Below are 15,000 nucleotides of genomic sequence, written 5' to 3'. Positions count from 1 at the left end.
TGGGGTCCTTATGATCAGCATTCTACTCTGCCGAACAGGATCACAACTTGGCTGGTGGTAATAATAATAATAATAATAATAATAATAATAATAATAATAATAATAATAATAATAACAATACCAAGCTTTGAATTATGTATTAATTACGCCATTATCTTACCCATAACTTATACCCATGCTAAAATATGTTATATATACCTTATATTACGATCAGTATCTGGCACCTGATATGCATTTCACTTGTATAAGAAGCAGCTTTTTTTTGTTAAGGCATGAATCGCATCTTTATATCTATTATTAGCACTATCACTGAAATTTCAAGTTTCATATTTCCCGCAGCTAATATAATTATAACGTTTTTACTAGTCTATTCTCATTGGAATTAGAAAATAAAATTTAGGCCAAAGGCCAAAAGCTGGGACCTATGAGCTCATTCAGCGCTGAAAAGGAAGTTGAGAGTAGAAAGGTTTGTTGACAGGTGTAACAGGAGGAAAACCTTTAACAGATGCACTACGCAACAACTGTCAGGAGAAGGTTGAGGAAAGTAAGAGTGGAAGCAAGAGAATATGAACGGAGGTGCAGTCAAAGGAATGATGCCTACAGTGCACCCACTAAAACCCCCCTACGGGGAGTCTGTTCTAATGAATGACGAAGAAGACAAAACAAGAGTTATTTATCTGCAACACGTGATGACCCAATAGCGTGACACGCCAAAGACCCCGCGAGGCGAAATCACCCAGACATTCTTCCCGCGGGCGTTCGTCGTGGGCGCTTGTAAACAATCGTCATCACTTGAACGAAAAGCAATAATCAATCGCGTAGGCGCAAATGGCTTTTCCTTCCGATACTCTCACTCACTCACTCACTCACTCACTTGTTACTCGCTCGCTTGCTCGCAGGCGGCGACTTTCCACTCGCAAGTCGCGGGGCATCGATCTTCGAAACGTCGGAGGAATATCTCTGATCTTGTTCGATCAGTCAGCGAAATATGTATATATATTCATTTGCACGGACGATGTTCGGCGTCTATGCCACCCCCTCCCCACCTTTCCTGGCCTCCCCTCCCCCTCCCGAAAAATAGACCAGCAAAAATAAAAAAATAAATAAGAAAACGATGACAGCATCAGAAAGACACTTTAAATTCCCACAGGGGAAATTACGGATCCAGTTGCACTGAATGAATATTTTTTCCGAATGCAATTTTTCTTTATGTTGATTGTGCATTGTTCGCAGGGACAGTTTAGTTCGGTTTTTATCTATTTTCTTTTTTTTTAATTTGCATGGTTTCTCTTATAGGATAAGGGGAATTATTTTCATGAATGTATTAGCGTGTCTCTATATGCGGACACAAACACGTCGCGAGCGCGCATATACAGTACATATAGAGACATACATATATATGTATATGTATATATGTGTATATAAATATATATTATATATATAAGCACTTATACATACATACATACATACATATATATATATTATACATACATACATATACAAATGTGAGCGCGTCGGAAATATGTTCGAACATAAATATTATACATACGTTCTGAAATCTCCCCCATGCAAGGTGATGCAACCATATACAATGAGATTAAGACACAACAATAACATTAATAACAACGATACCAATTTCAGTTGAATTGACCGTAATCGGTAGAAGTAACAGTAGGTGTAATGTGTATGAATAAATTTCTCCCCAAAAAATTTTATTCAGTTCACTAACTCAGAGAAAATGCGCTTTGAAGAACGCAAATCTGGAGTCAGACCTGATTTATTTCCAACGGCAGAGAAAAACAGAACAAGAAGTAAATAGATAAATGCTTCGGTTCATGAACCCTTTATGTCACTGTTCTTCATATCTTGACAAATCTCTCTCTCTCTCTCTCTCTCTCTCTCTCTCTCTCTCTCTCTCTCTCTCTCTGAGTTAAGCAGCCCCAATGTCATCAGTCATAACTTTCCTCCCGAGTTCTTCAGAGCACTTTCCACACCCTCTCTCTCTCTCTCTCTCTCTCTCTCTCCTTGCGCCTTTGTTAGCGTTCCGCTTCATAAATCCTGGCCAAGATAGATGCCTCGAAATAATATTTGGCCTCTTTGAAGTGTGTTTTCATCTTTGCGTCCTGTCAGAGAGAGAGAGAGAGAGAGAGAGAGAGAGAGAGAGAGAGATTCCTCGCTGCGGTGGGTATGTGGTGTCGTGGGCGAGTTCCCTTTGTGGCATTTTTCGTACATGAAGTCAACTCTTCTCTGGCTGTCAAGAAAAGGTGTGGGAGTTATTTGATACTGCGTCGCTCAAATCGAATGATTTTGTATGTCGAGCCTACGGTGCACCCTGGGAGTGTATCGGAGTGTGTAGCTTTGTGAATGACGCACTCGATGCACCAGAAGGTGTATTATTTTGTATACACCCTGGGAGTGTGTGTTTATGGATGAAGTACTCAAAATAAGAAAAATGTGTATTATTTTGTATACACTCTGGGAGTGTATTGGAGTGTGTAGCTTTGTTAGTGGCATACTCAAAATACATCAAAAAAGGTGTAGCATATTATTTACACCCTGGGAGTGTATTGGGGTGTATTGTTTTATAAATGACTTATTCAAAATACATAAAAAAGGTGTATTATTTTTTTTTATACACCCGGGAGTGTATTGCTCTATGAATGACGCACTCAAATTGATTAAAAAAGTGTACTATTTTATTTACATCCTGGGGATGTACTGGAGTGTATTGCTTTATGAATGACGCGCTGAAAATACATAAAATAGGTGTATTATTCTGTATATACCCTGGGAGTGTATTAGAGTGTATAACTTTGTGAATGACGCACTCAAAATACACTGAAAAAGGTATAGTATTTTATGTACGCATTAGGAGTGTATTGCTCTACGAATAACGCACTCAAAACACATAAAACTAGGTGCAGTATTTTGTATACATCCTGGGAGAGTATTGCTTTATGAATGACGCACTCAAAATACATAAAAAAAATGTGCAATATATTTTATGTACACCCTGGGAGTGTATACCTTTATGGGTAACGCACTCAAAAGGTGTACAATTTATGTGTAGTCAAATTGCATCGCGAAGATGTATGATTTTACCCTTAAATAAAAAAAAACTAATGGGGCTAGAGGGCTGCAATTTGGTATGTTTGATGATTGGAGGGTAGATGATCAACACACCAATTTGCAGCCCTCTAGCCTCAGTAGTTTATAAGATCTGAAGTCGGACAGAAAAGTACGGACAGAAAAATGTGCGGACAGAATAAAGTGCGGACGGACAGACAAAACTGGCACAATAGTTGTCTTTTACAGAAAACCGAAAACGAAGAATTTAGGGTCCACGAAACTAGCATATATCTGAGCCCTTTTTATCTTGAACGTATTATATTTTCTTTAAATTTTCCTGTATCTTTTTAGCCGGGACGATCAACTCTGCCAGACTCTTGCTCACAAGATGTAGGTTGGTTTGCTTTGCTTAAAACAATAATGGATTATTGAGATAACTTTTAATACGTTCTTGTTATCAATCTTTTTTTTAGCACTGTAAGTTATTTACCTGTGTCTTCATTCATTTCTGAAGGCAGGTGTTTGTTAATATGTGTGTGTATGTGTATATGTATATGTATATGTGTGTATATATATATAATATACATATATATATGTATATATACTGTATATATATATATAATATATATATATACGATTTTGCGTACATATATACACGTATATATGTAAAATTGTGTATATACTGTATATGTGTACACATTACACATACATATATATATATATATATATATATATATATATATATATATATATATATATATATATATATATATACACATCTACGTATATATATATTATATATACACACATTACATACACGCAATAACAGAGTGCGTTATTTATCCCTTAAAATCGCATCCCACCCCAGAAATACTTCGAAGGCAGAGACATTTCTGCGCGTTGATATTTTTCGCCCCGTTTTCTTTTCTCGGCTGCAAATATCTATTTCCAGGTCGCATTGTTGTCCTGTCTCAAACTCGGTCAGATCGATCGATTTTTACCTTTAATTTTTTTTTTTTTATCCAGAAGATTTATTTCTTGGTATCTACTTCTGGCACGGCCTCTTTAATACCCACAGAGGAAATATTCTTACGAACAATAAAGGGTTTGTAAATATTTTAGACATTGCAGATGATAGTGTAGATACTTACGGAGATAATGGGATAAAACATATCAAGTAATCGATTAATATTAACAAATATTCAAAGGATAATGCGATGAATTACATACCCAATTACATACCCACGCGACAGATGAATGTGACAGGTCGACTGGATTATAAATGTATAAATATACACACAAACATTGCATTCTCTCTCCTTTTCTCTCTCTCTCTCTATATATATATATATATATATATATATATATATATATATATATATATATATATATATATATATATATATATATATTTATATTTATATATTATATATATTTATCTATCTTTATATACATATACACTGCCCATATTTATCTATCTATTATATATATATATATATATATATATATATATATATATATATATATTACTTTGTAATTTATCTTATATGTTTTCATGTACTTCGTCTCTATTTTTTTCTCTGTTTTCTCTCTCATAGTTTATACTGTACTTCTGAATTTCCTTTTCTGTACTGGGCTGTTTTCCCATGGGCTTTCAGCATCCTACTTTTCGTACTGGGGCTGCAGCTTGGCTTTTAGTAATAATAATAATAATAATAATAATAATAATAATAATAATAATAATAATAATAGTTTATAAAAGTTTCATAATTGCATGGATTACTACCATGGTGAAGCAATGCACAATGAGATCAGTGTAACTATGTATTAAAAATATACAAAAACGAGTACATTCGAGAACCTGCTCCATCATTATCAGGATTTAAACTAACCCCTCCATCACCATCAGGATTTAAATAAACCACTCCATCGTTGTGAGGATTCAAATTAACTACTCCATCATTGTAAGGATTTAAATTAACCACTCGATCATTGTAAGGATTTAAATTAACCACTCGATCATTGTAAGGATTTAAATTAACAAATCGATCATTGTAAGGATTTAAATTAACCACTCCATCATTGTAAGGATTTAAATTAACCATTCCATCATTGTAAGGATTTAAATTAACCACTCCATCATTGACAGGATTTAAATTAACCACTCCATCATTGCAAGGATTTAAATTAAGCACTCCATCATTGTAAGGATTTGAAATAACTCATCATTGTAAGGGTTTAAAATAACCACTCCATCATTGTAAGGATTTAAATTAACCACTCCATTATTGTAAGGACTTAAAATAACAACTCCATTATTGTAAGGATTTGAAATAACAACTCCATCATTGTAAGTGTTTAAAATAACCACTCCATCATTATAAGGATTTAAAATAACCACTACATCATTATAAGGATTTAAAATAACCACTCCATCATTGTAAGGATTTAAATCAACCATTCCATCATTGAAAGAACTTAAATTAACCACTCCATTATTGTCAGAATTTAAAATAACCACTCCATCATTAAAAGGACTTAAATTAACTACTCCATTATTGTAAGGATTTAAATTAACCACTCCACCATTGTAAGGATTTAAAATAACCACTCCATCATTGAAAGAATTTAAATTAACCACTCCATCTTTGTCAGGATTTAAAATAACCACTCCATCATTGCAAGGATTTACTATGACCACTTCATCATTACGGAATAAGGTAAATGTATTAATCGCGCCCACCCCCGCCTCAACCTAAAATCCACATGGAGACTGGCACAGCAGTTAACAAATTCCATGGAATCTGAATATTCATTTTCGTTTCTCTCTCTCTCTCTCTCTCTCTCTCTCTCTCTCTCTCTCTCTCTCTCTCTACGTGGACGATTAAATTCCGGGCGGCAATGTTTACTAGGGATGACAGTGTCAGCAGCTGACAGCTGTTGATACTAATTGACGACCTCGTTACGGCCCGTCAGCAATCGTCGGTGGTCGGTGAAGGCTGACAATTCCGCCAATTCAAGAGAGTTATTCGTGTGGGTTGCCTTTTCTGGTGTCATTTTTTTTTTTAGATCTCTCTCATTCGTATGGTCTGCCTATTCTGGTAAAATTTACTTAGATTCTCTCTCTCTCTCTCTCTCTCTCTCTCTCTCTCTCTCTCTCTCTCTCTCTCTCTCTTTATTCGTAGGGTCTCCTTTTTTTGGTACTTTTTTATATTCTCTCTCTTATTCTTATTCAGGGTTTCCCTTTGGTACTTTTAGATTCTCTCTCTCTCTCTCTCTCTCTCTCTCTCTCTCTCTCTTATTCGTAGCGTCTGACTTTTCTGGTACAAATTTTTTAGATTCTCTCTCTCTCTCTCGTTTGTAGGTAAACCCTACGAGAGAGAGAGAGAGAGAGAGAGAGAGAGAGAGAGAGAGAGAGAGAGAGAGAGAGAGAGAGAGAGAGAGAGAGAAATCGTGTTTTAACAATTAAATTCTAGAGGGCGCTCGGTCCTTTCAACGTACGCAAATTAAAAGGAATTTGCAGTAGTAAAAGAAACAATACATCAGTACTGGGAAATTGTGAATATTATAAATATACTTCGTAGCAACAGAAAAAAATAGAGAACTTAATCTCACTGTCTGGTGAGTTATTCCTGTGGCAACGCATCCCTGAGAATGATAGTTAAAACACTCGAATAAACGTACATAATATAAGTATAATGAATGAACCACTGACCGACAGATTATACCAAAGCATCTGGCCACGCAAAAAAAAAAGAGAACTGGAATACACTGGAATATAGAATTTAGGCCAAAGGCCAAGCTCTGGGAATTATGATGAGGTCATTCAGCTCTGATATAGCACGGGAGGAATACAAAGGTCTGAAAGGTGTCAGAGGAGGGAAACCTCGCAGTTGCACTATGAAACAATTATTAGGAGTGGGCTGAGCAAAGTAAGATGGGAGAAAGAGAATATGAATAGAGATACGTTTAAAGAAATGAAAGGGGTCACAGCTAGTAGCCGAAGGGACGCCGCAAGGAACCTTTGAGTAAAGCCTACTACAGTGCATCGAGCGAGGTGCGCCGGTGGCACTAACCCCCCTTACGGGAAGAAAAAAAAAAAAATAAGGGTTGATTCCAAAATTATCCTCGAGGAATCGGTTACGCGGACAGACGCGTGACAGGGCCGCTTGCGGCAGCGTCTATTTCCAGCGTGACTTTTTTCGGCGCCCGAGAAAAGTGCGACTGAAAGGCCACCGCGTAACCTTTTCTGGATCGAGGCACAGATTAATTCCGATGGAGATTAAATATAGACTGTGTTTGTCGTCTTGCGTCCGACCTTAGGGAAATAGGAAGGGTAGTGGATGGGGTTGGCAAGTGGGAGGGGGGGAGACATAGAAATGCGGTGGTGGGAAGGGGGTGGGAAGGGGAGACATCTCTCAAATTAGGGTCGAAAAAGACGATAGGAATATATTCTTAGAAATCCTAGAAAACATTAAAGAAAATTTAAAGACACGATGGAAATATAGTTTTAAAGACAACAGGAAAAGCAAGAGAAAACAAAGGAATGAGAGACTGGAAAGCCAGTATAAATGACAGGCAGACAGTCTGCGGATTACAAACTCCACGCTGACACGAACCGTCCTCCAGCCCGGAAAAAGTTTTTTTTTTTTATAATTGACCCCTTATGTAATTATGGCGAATGTAGGTTACTTGGTCACAGCATTGGGACAGTACCTTACGTATCTAAGCTTGGGACTTGCCGTCTCGAACCTGTCTTAAACTACTGTCATTTTTGACGGCATGAATAGGCTACTGTAGATATATATCACACATTACCACAGGTGAAAATGAAAACTGGGTGGAGCTGACCGGTTTCTTTTATTTCCAAGCCATTGACGAAGGCTTGGAAATAAAGTCGAAACCGGTCGAACACCATTTCTATTTTTCACTCAGGAAATGTGTGATAAAATGAATCACGTAAAAAGTGATAATAATCATATATATATATATATATATATATATATATATATATATATATATATATATATATATATACATATATACACATATATATACTGTATTTATATAAATTATATATATATATACTGTATATATAAATATATATATATATATATATATATATATATATATATATAGAGAGAGAGAGAGAGAGAGAGAGAGAGAGAGAGAGAGAGAGAGAGAGAGAGAGAGAGAGAGAGAGAGAGAGAGAATTTGTTCTTCTGGATGGATCGGACGTATATACGACTGGTGAAAAGTATCTATTTACGTGATACATTATTTACTGCTTACGCTCGCAAATCAATACTGGGTCATGCATCATACAAGTGGCTTGCAATGACTTCCGGTGTCTAGTATGTGATGTGTGCGGTCTGAAACTTTATGGATTCCATCATATTCATATTTAATTATTTATATGATGAAATATGACATCCAAGCTCAATATATATATATATATATATATATATATATATATATATATATATATATATATATATATATATATATATATAAAGACAGTCACATACATTTACATAATAGGAATGGGATGAATAGTAAAATTTGTGGACTAATATATATATATATATATATATGGGACCTATGATGAGGTCATATTCAGCGCACAATAGAAAGGAAATAAGGTAGGCAAAGGAGAGTAGAAAAAGCCGAAAAAAAAAAACTTTGAAAGGTGTAACAGGAGGCAGACCTCGCAGTTGCACTACGAAACAATTGTTTTGAGAGGTTGGGAAGTAAGATGGAAGAAAGAGAATATGAACGGATGTACAGTAAAAGGAATGAAAGGGGTTGCAGCTCTCCACAAACCTGTATACTCTACTCTACTCTCTCTCTCTCTCTCTCTCTCTCTCTCTCTCTCTCTCTCTCTCTCTCTCTCTCTCTCTCTCTCTCTACAAACCTGTATACTTTACTCTCTCTCTCTCTCTCTCTCTCTCTCTCTCTCTCTCTCTCTCTCTCACATAAATTTATAAAATTATATGAATTAATATAAATTTATGCAAATTCGTATAAACTCTATGCACAGAGTTGAGTGAGTGAACCTCTATTCGGAAGGCATTTGGGAAGATAACTTCCAGATATTGTGAAGCGTTTTGAAAAGCTAAAATATGACAATAATTTAGAACCAACTATAATCAAGTAATGTGGATGAGGAGTGGTAGAGAAAAGTAATTTGGGAAAGCTTTCAAAGGAGTGATTTTGCGCCAAAATTCTCCCATGAACAATCATTGAAACCTTTAGGGATTTAGGAAATAATTGAGGAAATCATTACGCAAACCGATAACGAGAAAGCAAAGGAGGCTGGCGCGCTCGCGCGCAACATTGTTATGTTGACGATTCCTGAAATGGATATCCAGAACGCCCCTCTATTAAGTTAGCAATCAAGTAGCGTCGGAACCACTGATTATAAGATGATTAACATTACTCACGCTCCACTAATCAACGCCGGGGTGCCAGGCTATAAACTGTCTCTCCGCTGTTAATCACTGAAGAAGAAGAAGAAGAAGAAGAAGAAGAAGAAGAAGAAGAAGAAGAAGAAGAACCATTTAGCGTCATCCCATCGCGTCAAAGAGGAGCGCTGGCTAAACTGTACGCTCGGACGAAGATGCATTTCAACGCCCCGTATTTAAGGAAGCGTCTGCTCCTTTTGTGTCCGCTGCAGCCGAAATCGAGGAGACAAATGCTGATCAACATGCGTCCAAAAGATGCCATCCATTTCCAGCTGTCCAGTGGAATGGAAGGAAGTCTTCCTTCCCATTCCATTGTGTCTCAAACATTCCCTATTTGTTCTTCGTGGGAGGCCATCAACTATGGAGGCATTCATACGGACCTTCTATTTTTTTTTTAAGACGCATCCATATTATGATGAAAATGCGTCATCGGGGAAATGATATATGGTAGGAAATGACGACAATGCCTGAGCAGAGTCCGGCCATTATCATAATGATCATCCCTAATATTCATCAAAGTAACGATCCTTTGTGTAACTAGACTAGATAGCTAGTAAGGGCCGTATTGTACATTAGCATTAATTTATCACGTTTGTTGATATAAATAGATTATGTACAACCCATTACTCCGCTGTTATAGAGAATACTTTGAATATATAAAACTTAGGATTATTATTTTTTTTTTTGGGGGGGGGGGCGGACGCCTACGGTAACGACTGAAACAAAAGAATGTGTCCGTCCCAGCTCTCCTCTTTCTTGTCTCGTGATTACCAGGTTCCTTTCCGGGAGAATTTCCTTTTTCCTCTCTTTATCAGGAATGTGGCGTCAATCATATACGCATCAGAAGCAGAGGAGGAAGCAGTACACTCTCTCTATCTCATCTAATACTTTTTATGTATTCATTTATCAGTTTCTTAATTTATTTTTTCTTGTTCAATACGTGATATCTACTTTCTGTATTTCCCATTACCTTCTGTTGCTTCTTTCAAATGATCACCATATTCTTTTTGGAAATTTGGATTTCAAGTCAGTGGCCCCTGTGGTGGGCTTGTTCCATGTGAATAGGGTTCATCTTCTGAATAATAATAATAATAATAATAATAATAATAATAATAATAATAATAATATTCAGTATCCCAAGAACTCTTGAAGGCATAAGAAGGTTACCTGGCATTTGATGCAGAAATGAACGATGCGCATTGACGTAATAAAGTGAATTACGCCATCAGATTGGCAAAAGGGGACGGATAAGTGTACAGAGCCCAATCCCGTCTGAAATGACGTTGTATGATGATGTATTACCCATCTCGCATAGAAGAAGAAGAAGAAGAAGAAGAAGAAGAAGAAGAAGAAGAAGAAGAAGAAGAAGGCAGAGCTTCTGACTCCACTCAGGCTTCATCGAGTTAGCGAGCGAATCTTATCACAGGAAACCGTGAGGAAATTGAGGACTAAAAGCCTTTTTGAAAAGGGATCGGGGTAAGTTGACAAGGCTACTACTAGAAGCCCTGATCGCTGAGGTATAGAGAAAATCCCCGTCAGAACACGACGGCCTATGATCTGAATCTCGTTTAGACCAAGGTTTAGGCAATGTCGCCCGCAGCAACAGGCCAGGAGGTAATAGAAATTATTATAGAGAGAGAGAGAGAGAGAGAGAGAGAGAGAGAGAGACCCCGTAAGAACTCGACGGCGTATGATAGGAATCTCGTTTAGACCAAGGTTTAGGCAATGTCACCCGCACCAACAGGCCAGGAGGTAGCAGAAATTATTAGGAGAGAGAGAGAGAGAGAATCCCAATAAGGACACGCCATTAGACATGAATCTTATCCTTATTAGTTTGAAGGGATGTTGGGTCTTCATAACAGGCAAAATCCTTCTTTTTCGCCTTTGATAAAGAGAAGACTTTTAAAATGTTAATTTACGATGACGTTATAAAAACGGCATGTCACATATTTCCTACAGTTTTAAGGTCAGAATCATCCCATTTATTCGGAACGAGAGGAATGATTGAATCTACGACATGCAGAGATTCCTATCATCAAGTGATATTTCTATTTTCATAAGTTGTATTTTAACAGGCATCTTTCATTCAAAATTGATCACTGATCCTCACTTGACGGGTGGGTACCGTTCTCAGCCAGCACTCTGCTGGCCCAGCGTTCGATTCTCCGACCGGCCAATGAAGAATTAGAGGAATTTATTTCTGGTGATAGAAACTCATTTCTCGTTATAATGTGGTTCGGATTCGACAATAAGCTGTTGGTCCCGTTGCTAGGTAACCAATTGGTTCTTTAGCGACGTAAAATGAATCTAATCCTTCGGGCCAGCCCTAGGAGAGCTGTTAATCAGCTCAGTGGTCTGATTGAACTAAGGTATACTTAACTCTGATCCCGTTTTCCTGCCGGAGGTCCTTTATTCCTCACACCGTTAGACTGTGGAACGGTCTCCCTACTGAGGATTTCGTGCAATTGGAACTTCCAAAGTTCAGGCGAAGATGCAATGCATTACTACCCCAAAACGATTCTCCTAAAAATGTTAATAACTTCATAACGTTTTTACCTGTTTATTTCTTAATTCGTTAATATATTCTTTCTTTTTAATAACTGACCTCTTCTTTCTGAATTTCTGTTACCTTCGGTTACTTCTTTCAAAAGATCACCTTAGTATTTTTTGGAAGCTTGAATCTCAAGACAATGGCCCCTATGGTGGGATCGTTCCATATGAACAGAGTTCGTCTTCTGAACAATAATAATAATAATAATAATAATAATAATAATAATAATAATAATAATAATAATAATCTTTCCTATATGATTCAAGAATGACTCACTTGGTTGAAATAGATAATAAAAGTCGGCCAAGCCAAGGCAAGACAACGAGATTTGCGTTCGTTAGGGAACAAAAAAAAAAAAAAACTTTTTGGTCAATCAGACGCAGTGTATTTCCATATTATTTGGATTGTCGTAAGTGAGGAGTCACTTTAAATCAAATCCAGAGTTCTAGTTTCAACTTTATAATTAAATAAAAATATTATATATATATATATATATATATATATATATATATATATATATATATATGCTGTATGTATTATAAATATACATATATGAATATATAAATATATATACTGTACATATGTATATATACATATATACATAATATATTATATATATACATATATATATACACACATATATATACATATATATACGCAGTACATTTATACATATGCATATACATAGTGTGTGTGTGCATGTACGAACACACAATTACAACCCACATACTCATGTAGCGCTATCATAAAACATACATACATATACACTATATACCGACACACAAACATATATAAAATAATAAATCTTGACAGACTCCAGAGAGAGAGGCATTTTGCCAGGTATTAAACATGTATGGGGGAACAGGAGATTACAGTCGTCGAGGACAATACGAAGGTTTTACGACGGAAGGGAAGCGTGTGTGAGAATAATTACGTAGACAGGAGTGGTTTGCCATCTTGGCGTAAAGCTGGGCATACGACAGGGGTGTGTTTTGTCGCCCCGGCTGTTTATTATCTTTTTATGGGTGGAGTGATGAGAACTATGAGAACGGGGAAGAAGAGGAAGTGAGAGCAACGAAATGAGATGTAGGTGCAGAGATGGTGTGTAGGGTAAGGAAATGACTGAGACGTGAGTGAAGTGAGGGGCAAAGGTGTAATATTGATGACGTGTCTGTCATGAAATCCCTCTTTGGGACGCTTGAGAAATATATATATATATATATATATATATATATATATATATATATATATATATATATATATATATATATATATATATATACTGTATATATATATATATATATATATATATATATATATATATATATATATATATATATATATTCTCTTTTCCATCTTTAATATATTTCACAAAGATTATATCCAGCTGGTCTGCTGGTATAGTGGTTAGTGTCGTGGCATGCCACTCAGATGTCGCGGGCTCGCGTCTCCCCCGGGGAGATGAAAAATCACTGGCTCTGTACCATGATCAGTTACTGCTGCAGTGTAGGGTCTGCGGTGGGAGGTTCAAACCAACGTTCTTTGGAAGCTTGAATTCAAGTCAGTGGCCCCTTTGGTGTGCTTGTTATTTTTATTTCTAATAATAATAATAATAATAATAATAATAATAATAATAATATCCCGACTGGAAAAAAATTTGGAGATATGAAGAACACGGAAGTTATCTGAAGAACAGGTGAAATTTCATATTTTCAGACATTTTTCCAACTCCCTGTGATAGAAAGCAGGCCGACATGTGTTCCTTGAGATTAGCCAGGAAGAAATTTAAGAGAGAGAGAGAGAGAGAGAGAGAGAGAGAGAGAGGAGATGATTGTTTTGTCTACCTCTTGTACTGGTCACTCGTCTATAAATGCTTATAGAAATTTTGGCAAGATGGTCAAAGAATTTTGGATTACTACAGCAATTCTCAAATGCTGTGAGTGAATTCCAAACTATATGTACATATATATAAATATACTGTATATAAATACATATATACATACTATATATATATATATATATATATATATATATATATATATATATATATATATATATATATATATATATACTGTTTATGCATGTCTCCTTGCTACGGACAATGGACTGGATGAAGGCGAATATTAATTCCGCATATTATACAAAACGAAATAAAACATTACCGTCTCCCCTGCTTTTAACATTTTCTTGGATTTGCTGGAACAGAAACAAGATACTCATCATGATGCCTTCTTTCCTACAGTTTATCTAATTATAATTATTTAATCACTCTGTCCTTGTCTAATTGTAATTTCTCTGTCCGTATGCATTCACTAAGTAATTATTCAGTAATTTTCAGTAATTATTCAGTATCCTGATGTGATATTTCTTTTTTCAGATACCAGCTTCAGCGAGGTCAGTCGTCAAAATGCAGCCGGCAGATTGGTTTTTATTAGTGGTCTTTCTCTCAACCGTGACTGCGCATGCGTAAGTTTTTTCTTGATTTTTTTAGTTATTGAAAAAGAAATTTATTGAGATGCCTATTTGTCTGTCCGTCCCCACTTTTTCTGTCCGCCCTCAGATCTTAAAAACTACTGAGGCTAGAGGGCTGCAAATTGGGATGTTGAACATCCATCCTCAAATCATCAAACATACCAAATCGCAGCCCTCTAGTCTCAGTAGTTTTTATTTTATTTAAGGTTAAATTAACTCATGATCGTGAGTCTGGCAACGCAACAACACAGGCCACCTCGGCCGGCTGAGAGTTTCATGGGCCGTGGCTGAGAGTTTCATACAGTATTGTACGCTGTACAGAAAACTCGATTGCGCCGAAGAAACTTCGGCGCGTTTTTTACTTGTTTTTATAGTTCTTAAAATAGGAACCCCCCCGTCTTGCTACAGTCTCTCAAAGCCTGGAGAGACAGTCTAAAAGCCTGG

General features: G+C 36.4%; 1 long non-coding RNA gene across 1 annotated transcript in view; it reads left to right on the top strand.

The window, feature by feature from the left end:
- The window catches only part of LOC136841261 (uncharacterized), a 72,592-nt gene that overhangs the window by 55,767 nt on the left and 1,825 nt on the right, over window positions 1–15,000 (top strand). Inside the window, exon 2 of the long non-coding RNA XR_010853854.1 lies at window positions 14,462–14,550. This is a non-coding gene — a long non-coding RNA (uncharacterized lncRNA). The remainder of the gene's footprint in view (window positions 1–14,461; window positions 14,551–15,000) is intronic.

Source organism: Macrobrachium rosenbergii, chromosome 8, assembly GCF_040412425.1.
Source record: "Macrobrachium rosenbergii isolate ZJJX-2024 chromosome 8, ASM4041242v1, whole genome shotgun sequence".
NCBI classification, from domain to species: Eukaryota; Metazoa; Arthropoda; class Malacostraca; order Decapoda; family Palaemonidae; genus Macrobrachium; species Macrobrachium rosenbergii.
Note: the sequence above shows the minus strand (reverse complement) of the source record. Positions and strands in the feature narration are given on the sequence as shown.